This window comes from Oenanthe melanoleuca, chromosome 1 (genome assembly GCF_029582105.1).
Source record: "Oenanthe melanoleuca isolate GR-GAL-2019-014 chromosome 1, OMel1.0, whole genome shotgun sequence".
In the NCBI taxonomy this organism is placed as follows: Eukaryota; Metazoa; Chordata; class Aves; order Passeriformes; family Muscicapidae; genus Oenanthe; species Oenanthe melanoleuca.
In genome coordinates, this window is record NC_079333.1 from 31,034,369 (window position 1) to 31,051,999 (window position 17,631).

Here is a 17,631-nt window from a genome sequence, read left to right on the forward strand (position 1 = left end):
TTAAGTTGGATACATAGGAAAACTTCCTAGTGGCAAGAAGTTGACTTCAAAAGAGTTGAACGTGGGTGCAGAGTTAGAGGCAGTGGAGAACTGATTCCTCAGGTAGAGGAAAATGGAAGAGGGCAAAATAAAGTCAAGTTTAATTAGCTCAGAGAGTCACATGGGAAGCAGCCATATGGGTCTGTGCAGCTACAACTCCTTGAAGAGAATTAATTGCTTTGACCTGGTGCTGATTACAGCTGGTAGAGAAGGTAGGATAAGTCTTACATTTGGGGAAGCAACTTAAGGGAAGAAAATGCCAAACCTTGAAAAATGGAGTGACCACAGGAGTCCTAGGGCAGAGAGTGACTTGAGAAGGAACCCATCTTTAAATCCTCAACACAAAACATCTCTAATAATCCAGTAATTAGGCTGGATGGTGGCACAAAATGTGTTTTCCTACCTCAGATATCTCACCTATCTCAGCCACAGAACCCAGTCCAGAATGGTGCTGTAACTGCTGTGTCATTGAGGACTCAGACACAAGCAAGTCTCTAAAAACTTATCACTAAAATAAATCTTCATACAGCTTTGTAACTCTTGATTTCCTTAGAAAAGTGCCCACTGCCTCAGTAATGAAGACTGTCTCAGTCTTATATAGGGAAGTTTAGTTTATGGTACTACTATCTCCAGCTTTGCCCAAGGTCAGCTCTTCCTGGCCAGACTGAAACTTATGTAAATTGAGAGGCCAGGAAAATAAGACACCATTCCCTCTACCAGATAGTACAGAAACTATTTTCTCATTAAATTTACTTCTTCTCACTTCTTGGAGTCATCCTATGTTGCATCTAGCTAAATCAGGAGTGGATTATACAGTGATTGAAACAAAATTGTTGTTTGAAATTGGAATCAAAACACTGATGAATTCACTACTGCATAGGGGTATCAGAAACTAGCTTAGTGATATCATTTAGAAACTATATAAGAAGTTATTTTAAGGAAGGAAGCACTGCTCATAAGAATTTCAATTAAAAACTAAAGACTATTAGGAGTTGATCAAGTTGAAAGAGCAATTATTGAAGAGTTTTTATGGCTGTTTATTACCAGGTGCCTTTTTTTTTTTTTTTTCTTTTTTTTTTCCAGTGAATGAATCCCATCATAAAAGGGCAGATTTAGATCATATATTGCAAGAACACATCTGATGAGAGAAAAATCTGTTATTAAAGAGCTTAACCTTAGCATATACTTTTTTTTTCATATTTAAGGCTCAAACTAATCTTACACAGCCTGTTTCTTGTGGCTAGTTTGTTTGGTGGATTCTAATGCAGTTTCTTGGAGGGGTGGTTTGTACCACAGTTGATAGACCCTAGCCTTTCTGTTATGTTAAAAGACTGCAGAAAACTGCCTTTTCAGGACTGATTCTTCCATGATTTCAGCTTGGTTTGTGGTTTTGGGGTGGGTATACTACACTGTCAAATTTTTGAGCAAATTCCCACTGTGTATATGTTCCATCACAGGCTCTAAAAAAACCAAAGCAAATCATGCCTACTCTTTTCATTGATGCAAACATTTCCAGCAAGCACTAGCAAGCATTAGATTTCTAAGGTTTGGGTTCCATTTCTGTAATTCTCACATCTGCTCTTCTTTCATCCCCATCTTCTTTTGGAAGATAATCCTGAACTGTTTATACGGAAGAAATATTTGAAAATACTGCAAGCCTCATAGTGAGAATATAAAGCATGTTGAAGGTCATGAAACTATAACAGGTAGGAATAGCCAGCATGCAAAATAAGGAAGGTTATGGGTCTGTGGGGATGACCTAGTGGGATCAGATAAACCAGACTCCAATAAGCAAAGACATGATGTGGTCAGTAATGGTGCTGGGAGACAAAGAAATAGAATAGAAACTTCCTTGTACATCTGGGAGAAGGATGTGATATTTATTATTGGGATACTTAGAGCATGTTGTGACAGGACAAGGGGAAATGGCTTTAAACTGAAAGATGATAGATTTAGATTAGGTGGTAAGAAATTCAATATTGTGATGGCAGTAAGCACTGGCACAGGCTGCCCAGAGAAGCTGTGGGTGCCCCATCCCAGGCAGTGCTCAAGGCCAGGCTGGATGGAGCTCTGAACAACCTGGGATAGTGGGAAGTGTCTCTGCCCTTGGCAGGGGGACTGGAACTGGATGATCATTAAGGTCCCTTCCAGCCCCAGCCATTATATGATTCCATGGTTCTGATTCTGTGATACTTGTCCTTGCCCTTCTTAGGGGTCAGTTTGATGTTTGTCAAACCACTGCAGTCACTGCAGCTACTGAAATGAAGTAGGAGCTGCTAGAAAGAAGAACCTGACTTCTTCAGCTCCTTAGCAATGCTAAGTTTGCAATGTTGCCATAAACAAATTGTAAAAGAGCTATCAATGCAGCTCAATGCACCTACTAGAGCAGGACTTGGGTTTACAGCTTGTGCTAGTAAATCACCACTGTTGCTCATCTTGTTAGACTAATGTGCATTCCTGTTGTCATTCTGCTGTTTAATTATATGATCTTAGCTGAAATACCACATGTAAATTAGGAAGTCCTGTAGGAAGTCCTTTCAATATTGTATATTAACAGGACCATAGAGGGCAAAGATAACTGCAAAATGATAAGTAGCCTCACTGAACATTTGCAAGTGGATAGTAAAAGGAGTAAATAAATTGCTAAGTAAGGGTGGGAGATATTTATTTGTCCAAGCTAAGCACATTAAGAAAAAAAAGAAAAAAGAAAAAAAAGAAGCTTGTTTAAACATAACATAAATGAAGAGAATGGGAGGAAAAAAGTCTGACTGAGACACACCAACCTGGGCATGAATAGATCATTCTACTCCTTAGGGAAGAATGCCAGTGTTTAAACTTAATATTCTGCTTGTAATTTAATGGAAAATCAAAAAAAAAAAAAAAAAAATCCAAACAGAAAAAAGCCAACTTCTGTGTTATTTTGGGCAAAGAGCCAAGTCTGTATTTCAAAGGAAACACAACAATTGTAATTCACAAGAGGCTGAGAGGCTGTTTGTATATACTTGTTCAATACAATGCCTAAAGCAGCCCTCACAAAAAAATGAGGAGCATCCTTAACTGGCTTTAGAGCTTGTTTTCTTCTCTCTTCTTTTTCTCTGAGAATGAGCTACTTTTAATTGTTCAGGAAGGACAGAATTCATAAACTTCTGATAGAGTGGGAGCTTTTCCATTGACTCCCACTGGGCATTGTGAGGTGGATTTATCCTCAGGTAGATAAATCAAATCAGCTATAGCAGCCACCAGACAGTGAATTCCACCATGCTGGACTAGTACCTGTGTTTGCTCTTTAGATCAAAGGCATCATAACTAACACTGAGGCAGAGATCAAACCCTCTACTGGGCCAAAAGAGTTTTGCTGCTTGAATGGATATTCTATGTGAAAGAGTCAATCACCAGTTTGGGCTTGGTGATTTGGAAGGGATAGTCCAAACATTCCATGAAAGAATGCTACATAGGTTTAAATCATTAATATGTCTTCCACTCTTCCTGTATCTTAAATTAAGGTAATTGATGAACAAAAACTTCAGCTTTGCGAGATACCCTGATTGAAGCAAGCTGTTTTTATCAAAGGCCACCAAAACCCATAAACATTAACTGGCTTTCAAAGGCATCTCTCTCTTGATATCTTGATTTTTAACTGTGTTATTCACACATAATGAAAAGTGCAAATACAATTGGCTATTGCTAGGAAATATAGGCAGATACCTTGTGTTGCACTTGCTTACCTCCCTCGGAGAATTCCCACCTGTAATGGTAAGGTCTGGCTTCATTAAATTGAAGTGCCAAACATCCAAGAAGGACAAAAGTCATGTAATTAAAAAATACCCTGCACTTCTTCCAGTGAGTGATCTGAAAACCCTTGTTCTCACTGACACAAATTGAAGAAGAAAACCTCAGGTTCACTGAGAATCAACAAAACAGCCTTTGTGAAATCATCAGTCAGCTGCTGTAGTCCATCTTTTCATAGGATTTATGTCTGCCATCCATCCTGTGTTCAGAAGTGTTATCTTCTTCCCTTTTGGAAAATTTCCAGAGCAAAGCAAAGAAAATGCCTCAACAGATGGAGAAAAAAAATATATCTGCTCATCTGTAGGAGGCATTTCTGCTCACTGATAACAAAGAGGTAAAAATGAGAAACTTTTGTAGAATAAAGAACAAGAGTTAGTGGTGAAGGATGAGAAGACTAAAACCTGCCAAGATGACTAGGTTAGGTTATTAGTGACATTTTTTTGGGTTTTTGCTGTTTATAACTGGTACACATGACTTCTTGCTTTGCAAATGACAAAATCTGCAGGTACAAATGATTTATCCTGTGTACTTAATGGATGACTGGATCTTTTCATTTATGGACTTTGCAGCAAGAATAAAGAACCTCTAGGTTAGTTAATGAGCTTTATCTGTCTCAGGCAGTTAACACTACATGTCTGATATTATCAGAGTTGGCACTGTAGGTTAGGCCATGGATTTTGCAGTGAAACACAAAGTTGCTACTTCAGTGAGTTCATTCCAGCTACTGTGTTGGCCACGTCAAGATTTTGAAAGTTCAGAGAAGCTTTTTAGCTATCCATTTTATTAATTCATGTTTTTTATGTTTTCATATTTCAAAGTTATTGTTTCTGGTAACCACAGCAAGTAACCCTTCCAGCCTGGCATGTCACTATCACATCCATGCCAGGAGTGTGCACAGGCTCACAGAAGCTTCTCCTTGCTCAGCTGCAGTGAGTTCACACCATGCCCAGAGGGATGGTGGAGTGGAGATCCCCTTACTTGCCCCATCTCATATCTGATCTTCAATCTACTTAAGCTCCACTGGTGGAGAATAAATCTTCAACCCATTTTCCCCTGCCAAAGCAAAAAAACCACTCTGTTTGAACACTTTTCTGGACACACTGAACCAGTTAAGTATCACTTGCCATAAATATATAATGCATGTCAAAGGTTCTTTTCACTCCCTGCAGTTGTGATGGAGATCTGGTTCAATACTGACCAGAGGAGACTTGCAGACTTCAAATTTTCAGCAGCTTGGTGTTTCATTCAAGTCTTCTGAGATCTGCCCTGATATCTTTATCCTTCATACCCTTCCCATTCATCTCCCCAGTAGCACACTGAGGAGGTTTTTGCAGACCCAAGCCCTAGACTTTCATTTATCACTCTAAAAAGAGAAAACTTGCACCAAAATATTCAACACAAACCTTTGTGCAGTTGGGCAACCAAAAGAAATGAGAAGGTTTATTTTTTTTTTTTTTTCCAAAGTAATGCTGAGTTGGAGGACTGGGACAGGACAGAAAGGGAAAACACACATGATGTGGAAAGAACAAGACTGACTATTTAGATGAATATTTACAAGAATGACTCTGTAAATTGCTGTGGATGTCACATAGCATTACAACCAGTTACATGAAGGGAAAATAGTCCTGAAATTTGAGACTCATTTTTTGATTGTTAACTAGGAATAGTGCTATGGGCCTCAGTTCTTCTGCTTTCTTATTATATTTGATTCCGTATAAAAACCAGTAAAACATTCAGGTTGTATGAGAGACAGTCTGAGCCCTTCAGTTACAAAAGACTGTGTGCATTGAGCTATTTTTAAAGTTTCTTGGGGTTCTGCTATGCTGTTTGAAAGCTGCTTTTTCAGTTCAGTCCAGGCATGGCACAGGACCTGGTCCTACATTGCATCACATCCTCCAGAGGTTGCAGGAGACATTAAACCTCAGATGGTCCACATATGGTTTTGAATCTGCATTTTATGGGATTACTAGTTGTTTCTGTTGCATTGCCCAGCATTGCAGCAATAATTCTACTCTGTTGGACTAGACATCCTCTCAAACCCATGGCTATGCTTTAAATGTAGAGTATTGGGCTGTAGGATGTTGAAGACAGGATTACTTACACAATGTTCTGGAGGATTGTTCCTATTGCTTTTCAGTAAGGCACTCTGGTGGTATTCTTTTATTTTAAGAAATGGCCAAAAAGATTTTCTTTCCTGCTTTTGGCCCAGGAATCACCTGAACCCAGGACTTACAGAGTTAAGCAGCCCCCCATGAACCATGAGTTTGGTTTCTGAGCATATTAATTTTAGCTGCAAATCATGCAGAACTTTCTCTCTATTTAGAATATTCATCTATCTTTCAAATCAATAAATGTAAAGGAAAATAAAGAAGGTTTTCTTTTCTGACTATCTAAGAAATTAACTATAAGATAGAAAATATTTTATGAATAGAAGATGTACTATTTGATTTATTTCAGTTTATTCCAGAGTAAAAAACTAAATATATATTTTTGGGAAAAAGGTTTTCTAGAATCTGTATAGCAAAATGTCCTGTTAACTTGTAAGCCTTTCTACATAGCTATAATGTGATTCTGATCTACTTATTTATCTAGAGTATATAGAAACTGGTGTAACAAACAATGATAATAATAATCTTGGTCATGCACTATTGAAGCTAATCTTACAGATCCCACTACTGTTAATAACAAAAAATAACTTTATGATTTCCATTAAAGGTATAAAGAAATGCTTTAAAACTATAAAGAAATGAATAGCTACACATCAGAGTACACATATACAAAATTGCTTTTAAGGGGAAAGTTGTCACACGATGCTTCAAAATCTGTATTTTCCATCACGTAATTTCTATATTATTCAAGTTTATCTTATTTCAAATGAGCTCACACTTTACATGTACTTTTGTCCCTAAGTAAAAATACTTGTATTTTCTTCTTTGATGATGGATCCAATCAAATTTAGTTCTAAACAAAAGAACAAAATTTCTACACAGTCTTAGAAGTCAGTTTTTTCTTCTAGTCTTGAAAAAAGTGATTATCAACATTCATTTTATTTGTTGTGAATAAATTATTCAGATCTTGTTTACCATATTATTAAATTTTAATTGTTCTATTGCATTTTCTCAAATGTAAACAAACCTGTAGCAGAACAAAACACTGCTTAATTATGGCAGCTTCAATTGCTCAACAAAAGAGACATTTCAGACAGGAATTTTTAGATTGTCTAATTCTTCCCTAAAGGCAAACTCAGCTTTCTCAAAGATATTGCCCATCCACTTCATTATAAATCCACAAAGGTAAATTTTCTAAAGATCTTACAAAAGAGACCATTTCATCTCTTGATTTTTTTTTCCAATGAAGATAATTGCATGTTAGTGGAATTTTCCTTTGTTTAGCACTGCCCAGAAAACTGTGTTAAAAGCGATGGGACATTAATATGAGTCTGTACATAAAGAAAGAATAAAAAAAAATACCAAAATACCACTGGGTAGCTTCAGGTCTTTTCCAGCCTTAATGATTCTGTGATTCTATGAAAGCACTCACAGGGCTTTCTGGAGGACAAAGCCCCACACAGACCCAGCAAACCAAGTCCATATTTCACCCTGACATGCATGACACGTGAATTTTGCTTTCCCAGGAGTCTCAGACAAGCAAGATGGTGCATGCAAGTGTTCCTGCAGCTCTGCAAGGTGAGGCAATGACCAGGTCATTATTTTTGCATTGCTTTCCCAATGACTGAGGAGTGACAACAGGTCCCAGCTCTATGACTGTGGAGGAAGCCTCTGCCTCCTCCTGGGGAGTCAAAATGTTAACATGGCACTCTGTGATGGTGAAATGTGAGCCAGCAGAAATCTGGGATGCAGTCAGGAGTGCAACTGCAGAATATATGTTGATGGGTAACTGTCTGAAATATTAAAAACGAGTTTGACCACAATGGGACTAATCAGTGAGTCACAGAGCTAGGCAGATGCATTTGAACACTCCTGGGCTAGCTTGGACCACTGGAAGAACAGTCATGAAGTTGTCAGTCCTCAGCTCTTGCTGACATGCCTCTAAAAGCCCATTGCATGGACTACCAGTGACTCAGGGCTCTGGGGTGTTGAGCAGACAGTTGGAATTTTTCAGTATAAGTGTTGAGAAACTTGGGGAAAATAGATGAATCCTTCAGAGCCAGAGAAGGAGGGCTGTTGTAAATGGAACAAATAAACAGTGTGTTACTGGAACAGGGCCTCCCACCCCTAACAGCATTGTGGTTTTTTTCCTTAATGTGCTATATTCCCATTTCATATGCCTCAAATTATGGACAATGGAGAAGATTTTTGTTCATATTTAGCAATGATTGTAGAAGGAATAGAAAAAGCCTAAGATGCTGTCAGCAATATCCAGCTGTAATCTTGCAATCACAGCTTCTCAGAGAGAGTCTCTTGCACTATCACAAAATACATGTGTGGTCTGATCTTAGCCAGAATGTTTGTCTGGAATTTCTCTGCTATTCTCTTCTAAGACTAATGTTTATGACTGCTTTTGCACAGCCTTAGGGGCCCTCTGTCCTACCAAGAATTCTTTTTTCATGATGGTAAGCTAAAGGACTCTAGCTGTAACCAAGTGCTCTGCTCCTCCACTTCAACATTGCTGTGACACATATTTCTGGTACACAAAATAGACCTGTTCTTCAGCAAACGTTTGTATTCCCTAAATTTATTGAAGAAATAGCACAAGAGAGCACATTCAGACCTCAGTGAAGAAGTGCCTGCAATTTTTTTTCATTCTGGTGTCCTGCCCAGAAAGCTCTCACTGCCTCTCTGTGATCCACTCCAGCATGTGCATGTGCAAACTAAGGTGAAAATATAATGAAAAGGAAATTACCCCTGCTGCCCCTCAACACACAGTGACTCTTGCATGCCTCTTTTGGATTATCAAGAAAACACAAGAGATGAAAGGAAACACTAGAATTGAAGCTTTTAACACTATTTAAGAAGGGATTAATTTAGTTTGTGACTTTTGCATCTGAAACTCTGGAGAAGAAAGGTAAGGAACTTAGAAAGCTGAGTGACCTACAACCACTAGTAATGTCTCTCCTAAAAAGGGATTTACAAATGTCCCTGCTTCCCTTGCACTATCACTTGAAATCTGAAGTTTCCATGTGTCCTTACAATACAAATTTTTCATGTAAACTTCACAGCTAATAAAGGGCTAACAGAGATGCCATGCCAGTTGGAAGGGAGGGAGACTTTTTATCACACCTCCAATTATAACAAGTACAGTGCTTTCAAACCCAGATAAGAAATATTCATTTTGAACTCTCCATGAGCCTGAAATAACCTAAATAACTCCTTCTGTCTGTTGCATTTGCAAGTCTAAATGTAGTGCACAAGTCCATGGTGTTTGAATTGCTGCTGAAGAGGAACCCCCACTGTAGTTTTGTTTTGGTATGGGGAATTTCTGTCTGGACAATTTAAAATACAAGTGACCTTTCCCTGGACCTCTCTTCCCATGACATTTAAATAAAACTGGTCCTAAAATTCAAGTAATAAACAGGGCTGCATAACTGCTACAATTCTGGGGCTTGGTTATTAAAACAAGTCAAGAAGCTAAGATGAGAGGAGAGCTGAGGAAAAGGTCATTTTCAATGTGTATTTCTCTCCCTAATGTTTTGCTTTGTTTTGAATAAGCTTAATATATTTAATTTTTAATTCAGTTTCAATGCTCTATTTTATTGCAGTAAAATTTATTATTTTAGTATTTCCATATATCTTCATTTTTTTCAGCATAGATTACTTTTAAAGAAATGTAGGAATATCTAGAAAAAATATTGCTGATAATTTCTTACTTAATCAAAACTGAAATGAATTTGCAAATACTTTCTCCTTCCAAACTTCTATGTTAAAAGAAATTTCACATTTGCTGGAAATATTCCCCAGACCTGGCTGTGTTCACCTGTCTGACTGACATTTTTATTTTAAAGCATGCGATTTTAATCCTGTGTGCTCAATGACACCATCCTTAGACCATAACTCATGTTGCTAATAGTGTGCTTCTGTGAAAAAAAGAAGTCCAAGGTGAGGGTGAAGGGAAGGTTTGGTTGTCAGATGCCACAGCAAGAGGGATTTGACAGCAGGAGCACGGGGTGAGGAGGAGAGAGCCAGCTGTTGCTCTGTGTTATGTCCCTCCATGAAAGGGGCAAGGCAGAACCTCTCCTGCAGTTTCAGCTCTTTCCCCTCCAGCCAGGCTGCTTTTTCTTGAACTGTGACACCAAGCTGAGGGGTAAGGAAGTCATTTTGCAGACTGAAAGCTCAATAAGGCAAGGACTGTCTGGTTGTTTGGACTTACCCGACACTCAGCACAATGGAGGCTCAAGAGAGACTGTGGCCTGGGGACAGTGCAAAATAAATAACTCCACACACCCAGGAAAACCATGCTGGAAAGTTTAATTGCCATGTCTGTACCAATGACCACTCAATATCTACCTAAACTCCAACACTGCATTAGCAACCTGGGACAATTTTCCTTGCACGTTCAAATCTCAAGTGTATTTTAGATGATGTATTTTTAGAAAAAACAGCCCCTGCTGTCAAGTTTTTCAGCTTTGCTGCTGTGCAATATTTTTATTGCAAACACACATTTTTAAGTGCAGGTAGGGCTAAGTGACCAGCAAATCTGATTACTGCCAGTGCATAACGCCTGGCATCCTCTGTGCCCTTGGTTCTTGGCTCTACACAGGGGGGGGTTAATGGGAGCTTGAGGCTAATGCCCCGTGCAGCAGGCTGAGAGCACAGCTCTGAAAATTAACATGGTAGGCTTTCCATCTTCATGAGGCTGCTTTGCTGGCCCTGACAGTGATGGGTGCTGTGTAATATCAAGAAAGATCAGGCCCTGGCACTGGTAGAAATCCTGTCACACCAACACCGGTGTTCTTAAGGACCAGAGAGGTTTGGAAGAGGTCTCCTATCTCAGGAAATAAATTGAATATTGTTTTTAAAATCACACCAATTGAAAAGAGAGGTGGTGGGAAATTACCACACCAAAGGAAGATTTTCTTTTAGTCATCACAAAAAGGATGGCTGTGGAGGGAAAACAATAAATACAGTGGGAGTTATATTTATTCTCTGGGCTCTCCACATATTGTACTAATAATCTTAAGGACAGCCACATTTCTTTCTTCTCACCCTACTGCAGGATCCAGTGAAATTATTAATTGTTCATGGAAGGCGTGATGCCTTGTTATGTGTCTGCTGCAGTGGCCAATGAACATATGCTGGTATTTTTAACAGCTCCATTGTGAAAGTTGTTGTAAGAATGTCTCAGGGAGAAAATAATGCTTGCCTTGTGTGGGAGGTCAGGCTAGATAATTTTAATAGGCCCTTCTGAACATGAAATATATTATCAAACAAAACCACAGTGATACAGGCAGCAATTATTTTCATAATGAGAACTGGTAATTGTGTGGACAGCACTGAGTAAAAATAAATGAGATCTGGAGACTAATAACAGACTTCTGTAACACTGAGAGGAACAAATACTCCTGTAAACAGAATTGGAATTGCCCCTACTTCACATTCACACAGCAGTTTGCAGAGTTGTTTCTTCATTTTGGGGAAAGAGCATGAACAGAACAGAGATTCAGTAGTGCCCAGCAGGCAGGGATGCACTGGATAAAGTTCCTGGGACACCTCTGCCATCCTGTCTTCTCCCCTCCTACCTCTGGCACAACTGGAACAGCACTGATGGGGTGTCCCTCTTCTCCTGACCTGCATTGCTCCCTCTCTCTGGATCCTGGGACACCCTGGGCACCTCTGGCAGCTGTGCTCCCTCCAGCATCAGCTCAGACTCACAGAAAGTCCCTCCAGCTCCTGCTGGCCCCATTTCAGGTGTGGTGTTTTCATAAGGGCAGGTTGGAGAGAGCAAACATTAAACCAGGCACATGATGACCTTTACCTGCAGCTCCACCCTGCCTCTGGGCACATCCTTTTGTCAAACCCTCTCTCACAAGTTACCAACACTTGGGGTTGTGAGAGTGTCATTGTGCATGTCTGCATGTGCAGACCTAAGATAGCCACTCAAAAATACCTTTTTATTGTCCCAATTGTTTTCTTGCTCTTTCTTCCCTGGCCTCAGCTGAATTTACACTGACTTCTTTAGTTCAGAAAGATTGCTATTTCTGACTTTGGATTGTTGGGTTCTGCCTTACATCAGTAGACATGTGCATCCTCACTGAGTATCTTTTCCCTTACCCTGAGTGGCTGCTGGAGACCCATTTGCAGACACTATGTGAAGTGTCTGTAAGGCCAGGAGCCAAGTTCTGAGCTGATGTAAATAAGGAGCTGTACCAATTTTCACCAGCAGATTATTTGCTATGACACTAAATTTCTCCTTTCTCCTGTCCCTGATACAGGATGCTCTGTCTGCCACATGCAATAACAGTAAAATGCTGTAAGACTAAAGGCCCCTTCTAGTAACCTTTTGCAATCTGATTTACTAATTGGGCCATGGGACTCACAAAACAGTGTGATTCTACCTCAATTACTAATTATCTTGCACTCAAATCCCAAATTAAAGACCTTATGCACAGGATTGGAGGCTTAGGGGGATGTGATTCTCTCCTGTCATTTTAAGGAAACAGACTCTTTCATACACTGTATATATAAAAATGGGAAGGAGATGACAGGAGCAATTTTGGTTCCTTGCTATTAACATTCATGACTCCCATGCTATCTGGAAAAAAAAAGAAAAGAAAAAAGAATTCTGCTACAATAGGGATGTTTTGGCAGTCTCAGAACTACTGCACTTATAAAGGGCTATTAATAGATTAAGATCGTGTCTGCTGTACTCCCAACAGTTACCTAAGGATCTTGAAGTGTGCTCATAATAATAGCAATGCTCAGTGCTCAGAATTTTACATCTCCAAAGTACTGTGCAAACATTAACTAATTGATCATCAGATCCACAGTGGTCTGTCAACATTAATCAGGAACACCTTTTGAAAGAAGACCAACCCTGTTTTTTAAGTGTTCAGGCTGCAGATCTATTCAGTAGAGGCTGAGTGCCTTCACAGCATAAAATTCAGCATTACAAGAAACATCTGTTGGATGTCCCATTTTCTCATTTTGACCTCATGGGAAGAAATATTGCAAGGCAGAACATTTTCTCAGGAGAGATTTTTGTATTGGATATGAAGGCATTATTTGCATTTTCAAAATATATGTATTTGGATTAATCTGTAGTAAAGAGGACACTGATAAAAAATTATATAGTGTATTTTTTGGTAATTCTTTCTTTCTAGATGAACATTCTTTATCTGTATCCTTAGAAAATTGGATTGTACTAAGAGAACAAAGCCCTTCACAATTTGTTGTTTCTACACCTGCAAAGCTGGTTACCTTTGATTATGAAAATGAAGTGGACCTAAAAACAGGAAATATATTGTTTACTTTTTTAATTTTATTTTGGTGAATTACCATGTCATTTCATTGAAATAACAGAGAAACAAATTTCAGTCTGACTTGTGCATTTTATAGTATTTGAGGGGTTGTGGAGGTACATCTTCAGCATGAGGCTGAGCTGTTGCATTGATCTCCTCATACTAAAACTGACATAAAGGATTGCCACAAAAATAATTTCCCCTTGGTGAAGTAGATTATATGTCCTAAATAACAAAGGGAACAAACTACTAGGTTTTAAACCTTATCTAATAATGATGAACTTGGTAACCACCTGCAACACACATAGACAAAATCACACACAGAGATGCATCCTAAGCTCCACTGAATGAATAGTATTAACAAACAGGAGGTCAAGCTCTCCAGAAAATTTTAGTTACTTATGTTCCCTTAAGGAAACATTAAAAATGTGCGTGTATGTGTATATATATATATATATATATATGTCTTATTTGATCATATATTATTCTTCTGAATGACCTGATCTCTCTTGGCCCAGAAATGCAATGACAGAGAATGCTCTTCTCCTGTTCTGATACAGTATGGAGGTATGTTTTGTTTTGCTTGGTTTTTTTTAAATTTTTTTTGGGTTTTGCTTGGTTTTTTTTTCCCCTGAAAACTATCTAGCCAAACTTTTCTGTTCATTTCCACGTGGGAGTTTCTGTCATTTGAAATGCTTCAAAAATATTAATGAATTCCAGCTGTATTCCAGTGCAGGGTAGAATATGAGAAAAGAATAAAATGATTTGAGGTTTCTCATGCATTTAGCCATTGGGTGCTTGATTGTTGTAATCTTATTATTATTATTATGCTTTTAGGGGGGGTTTTCACATGTAGTTTATTAGATTTTCAAAAATTAAAGCAGCTAAAAAACAAGGCAAAATTTCATCCTTTGATATAGTATTAAAACCTACATGATTCATAAGCAGGATTGGAAGCTTTAGTTACACCCAATGAAAGAAAAAAATAAGAACTTCTGAGTGGTAATCTAAAAGATGTAATAAGTATAAACATTTTATGAGAATTTTCTTCTGGTTTACTATATTTTTGCTATGCAGTTGCTGTTGTTATAAAACTCTTTTGTTAGATCCCTTTCCTCCTTGTTAAACTTCCTTCTTCCTTGCTTTCTTCATTAAACCTTCCTTCCTTGTGTGTAGTTTTTTTCTCTAGATGAACAAAAACATCAGCTTTTCTTAACTGCTGTTTATTTTTTGTTTATTTTTTTTATTTTATTTACACCCACACACCCATCACACCCAGCCCCCTTGCTTCCCTTTAACCTCTCTCAGTCCATATCCTCAGTCTTCCATTTCCAGGGCCATTGCTCTTAATACTTTAGTTCTCTAGCTTGTCCTATTTCTTACCTGTTTTTGATTCAAATAAATATCTCTTCCTTCCAGCCTGACTGTGAGTAGAGATAGAGAAAATAAGTTTTTCAATTCTTGCAGAGCCTGGATCATACCTGACCTGTCCTTACAGAACTACCCCTGGTCAAGGGGTGTGGAAGTTCAGGGTGCTCTTGTTCTGTGTTATGGGCACAATCAAAAATCCCTCAGGCTGGCTTTAGAATGGAAAGCAGTCTGACAACACCAAAAAAGCAACTTTGAGCCTCAGCATGATCTCTATATAATTACTCTTTCCAGCACTTTTTTCTCCCTATCAACCTCTGAACTTGATCAGGTTTCCCCAATACATCACTGAGTCATCCTGATCATATTTGCCCTCCATTCTGTGGAGGATGAGCTGCATCAGATGAGTCCAGGGAATGATGAGACACCCAAAGAAGCTTCTTGGCTCTTCAAAGAATCACATAACTTCTAAATCACTTGTTTTAATTTACATGTAACTTTCAGGAATGTGCTTTGATTGTTTCTTGGCGTGCACTTGCAGACTGGTGTCACAAAGAATGAAAGGGTGCCCAAAGCCAGTAGGAATTATTAGACATCTCATGAAGGTCTGTCTTGCTCACTGTGTTTCCAAATAATCAGTGATTTTCAGATAAGCTTCCAAGAACTGAGCCTCTCTTGTGGAGCATATCCAAACCTCCAAAGGCTGCAAAAATCCAGCAGATAGTGAAATTCCTGGCAGTTATTACAATCCCAGCTTCAAGAAATGCAAGGCAATTTTTTTTCTAATCCCAGATGAAGTCTGAGAGTGAAAATGAAATGAGAAGCTCTCCATTGGAGACTGAGTCTGGCTAAAAGTCTTAAACACCCTTGGAGAAGGTATTTTTTTATTTAAAAAATGTGTTTTGCCAGTCTATTGGGAACTACCTATGTATCACTTGCAAACTCTTTTGAGTCTATGAGCTTTCTTTATTTCTACTTTTGTTCTATCTTTTAGTGTATTTGTTGGATGAAATCACATGAAGCCTGTAGGTTAAAGGGAAAATGAATACATATCCTTTGAAGCCCAGGTCAGACCTCTCCCCATTAAGACAAACTCTCCACACACTGCTAGTTAAAAGTGGATATTTTTTTGATGTCATGTCAAAATACAGGTTGAATCAATGAAGCAGAACCAAAGCTTTAAGGTTTTTGCTTTGAAATTTCTTAGCACTGGTAACTGAAATGGATACTATGAAATTATTTTGTTTACAGTTCTGTACCATGGGATAAAAATAGATTAGTGAATTTTCACAGAGAAAATGAAGCATCTTTCCTCTTTGTTTTGACTGAGTGCTGAATGCAGCAGAAGCACCTTTTTATTTAGTGTAGTCTCATGATTGGCTACACTCAGATTCTGTAATTAAAAATCCCAAACCCATCAACACTCAAAACTCTGTACAGAAACAAGGCTTTCTGCCAGACAGACTTTTTTTTTTTTTTGTGTGTGTGGATAACAGCAAATTAGACATAAGCTTGCAGTGGCAGCACAAAATACCTGGGTAATTTCAGAAAAGTTTACCTTCAATCTTTAAAGGAGCAGCATCGTGATGCTGAAAATTGTCACCCATAAATTGCTGTTTTATCTCTAGAACAAATGCAGGCACAGAAGAAAATGTATTTTAAATAGGGTGAGTTCCAAGGTGCTATAATGGATGTTTTATCAGGGTTTCCATTGCAGAAATGCAGAGAAAGGAGAATGAATATGTCACTGGCAGTGCAGAAAGCCAGTGTGGTTTATACCCAGTTAAGGTGGGGGGCACAGGGTGACCTGTGTGTAAGACTTGGAGTCAAGAATTGTAACCTGGCTTTTGTTCTGATATCCTTAAGGCTCCAGGCAGGAGCTGGATTTCATTTCTTGCCTTAAGCATTGTTATTTCTAAAATGTGCATGAAAATGTTAGAGGGCAGATTTGAGGGTTAAGACTGAAGACTGAGGAGCTGAGACTGCTGATATGGAAACAGGAAATACCACCATCCTGCCTCGAGCATCCAATTCCACTCCTTGTGTGATGGCAAATTACTTTTGATTGATTCAAAGTTCATATCTCAACACAGGTTGTCCTTTGAACCATGCAATCCTAACAGACACTGAGACTTGAAGGCATAGTTCATAGAAATATAGAATCATAGAATGATTTGAGCCAGAAGGGACAATGAAGACCTCTTGTTACAATCCCCCTGCCTTGGCCAGGGACACCTTACTCTAGACCCAGCTTTTTCAGGGCCCATCCAGCCTGGCCTTGCACATTTCCAGGGATGGGGCAGCTGCAGCTTCCCTGAGCAGCCTGTTCCAGTGTCTCACCACCCTCACAATGAAGAATTTCTTTCTAATTCCTAACACAGACCTGCCCTCTTTCAGGTTAAAGCCATTCTCCCTTGTTCTATCACTACAAACCCTTGACAAAAGTCCCTCCCCAGATCTCTTGTAGCCTCTTTTAGATACTGGAAGGGGTTCTAAGGTCTTCCTGGAGCTTTCTCTTCTCCAGGCTGAACAGCTCTCTCAGCCTGTCTCCACAGGAGATCTGATACTTCAGATCTCTGATCATCACTGTGGCCCTCCTCTAGGATTCCAGAGGCCCATATCCTTCTTGTGCTAAGGGCTCCAGAGCTGCAGGCAGTGCTGCAGGTGGGGTCTCACAAGAGCAGAGGGGAGGCACAGAGCCACATCCCTTGATCCTGCAGAGCCACATCCCTTGATCCTGCAGAGCCACCTCCCTTGATCCTGCAGAGCCACCTCCCTTGATAATCCATGGCCACCTCCCTTGATCCTGCAGAGCCACCTCTCTTGATCCTGCAGAACACCTCCCTTGATCCTGCAGAGCCACCTCCCTTGATCCTGCAGAACCACATCCCTTGATCCTGCAGAGCCACCTCCCTTGATCATGCAGAACCACCTCCCTTGATCCTGCAGAGCCACATCCCTTGATCCTGCAGTACCACCTCCCTTGATCCTGCAGAGCCACATCCCTTGATCCTGCAGAA

General features: G+C 39.3%; 1 protein-coding gene across 1 annotated transcript in view; it reads right to left on the bottom strand.

The window, feature by feature from the left end:
- The window catches only part of TENM4 (teneurin transmembrane protein 4), a 1,506,484-nt gene that overhangs the window by 777,393 nt on the left and 711,460 nt on the right, over nt 1–17,631 (bottom strand). The window lies entirely within an intron of this gene.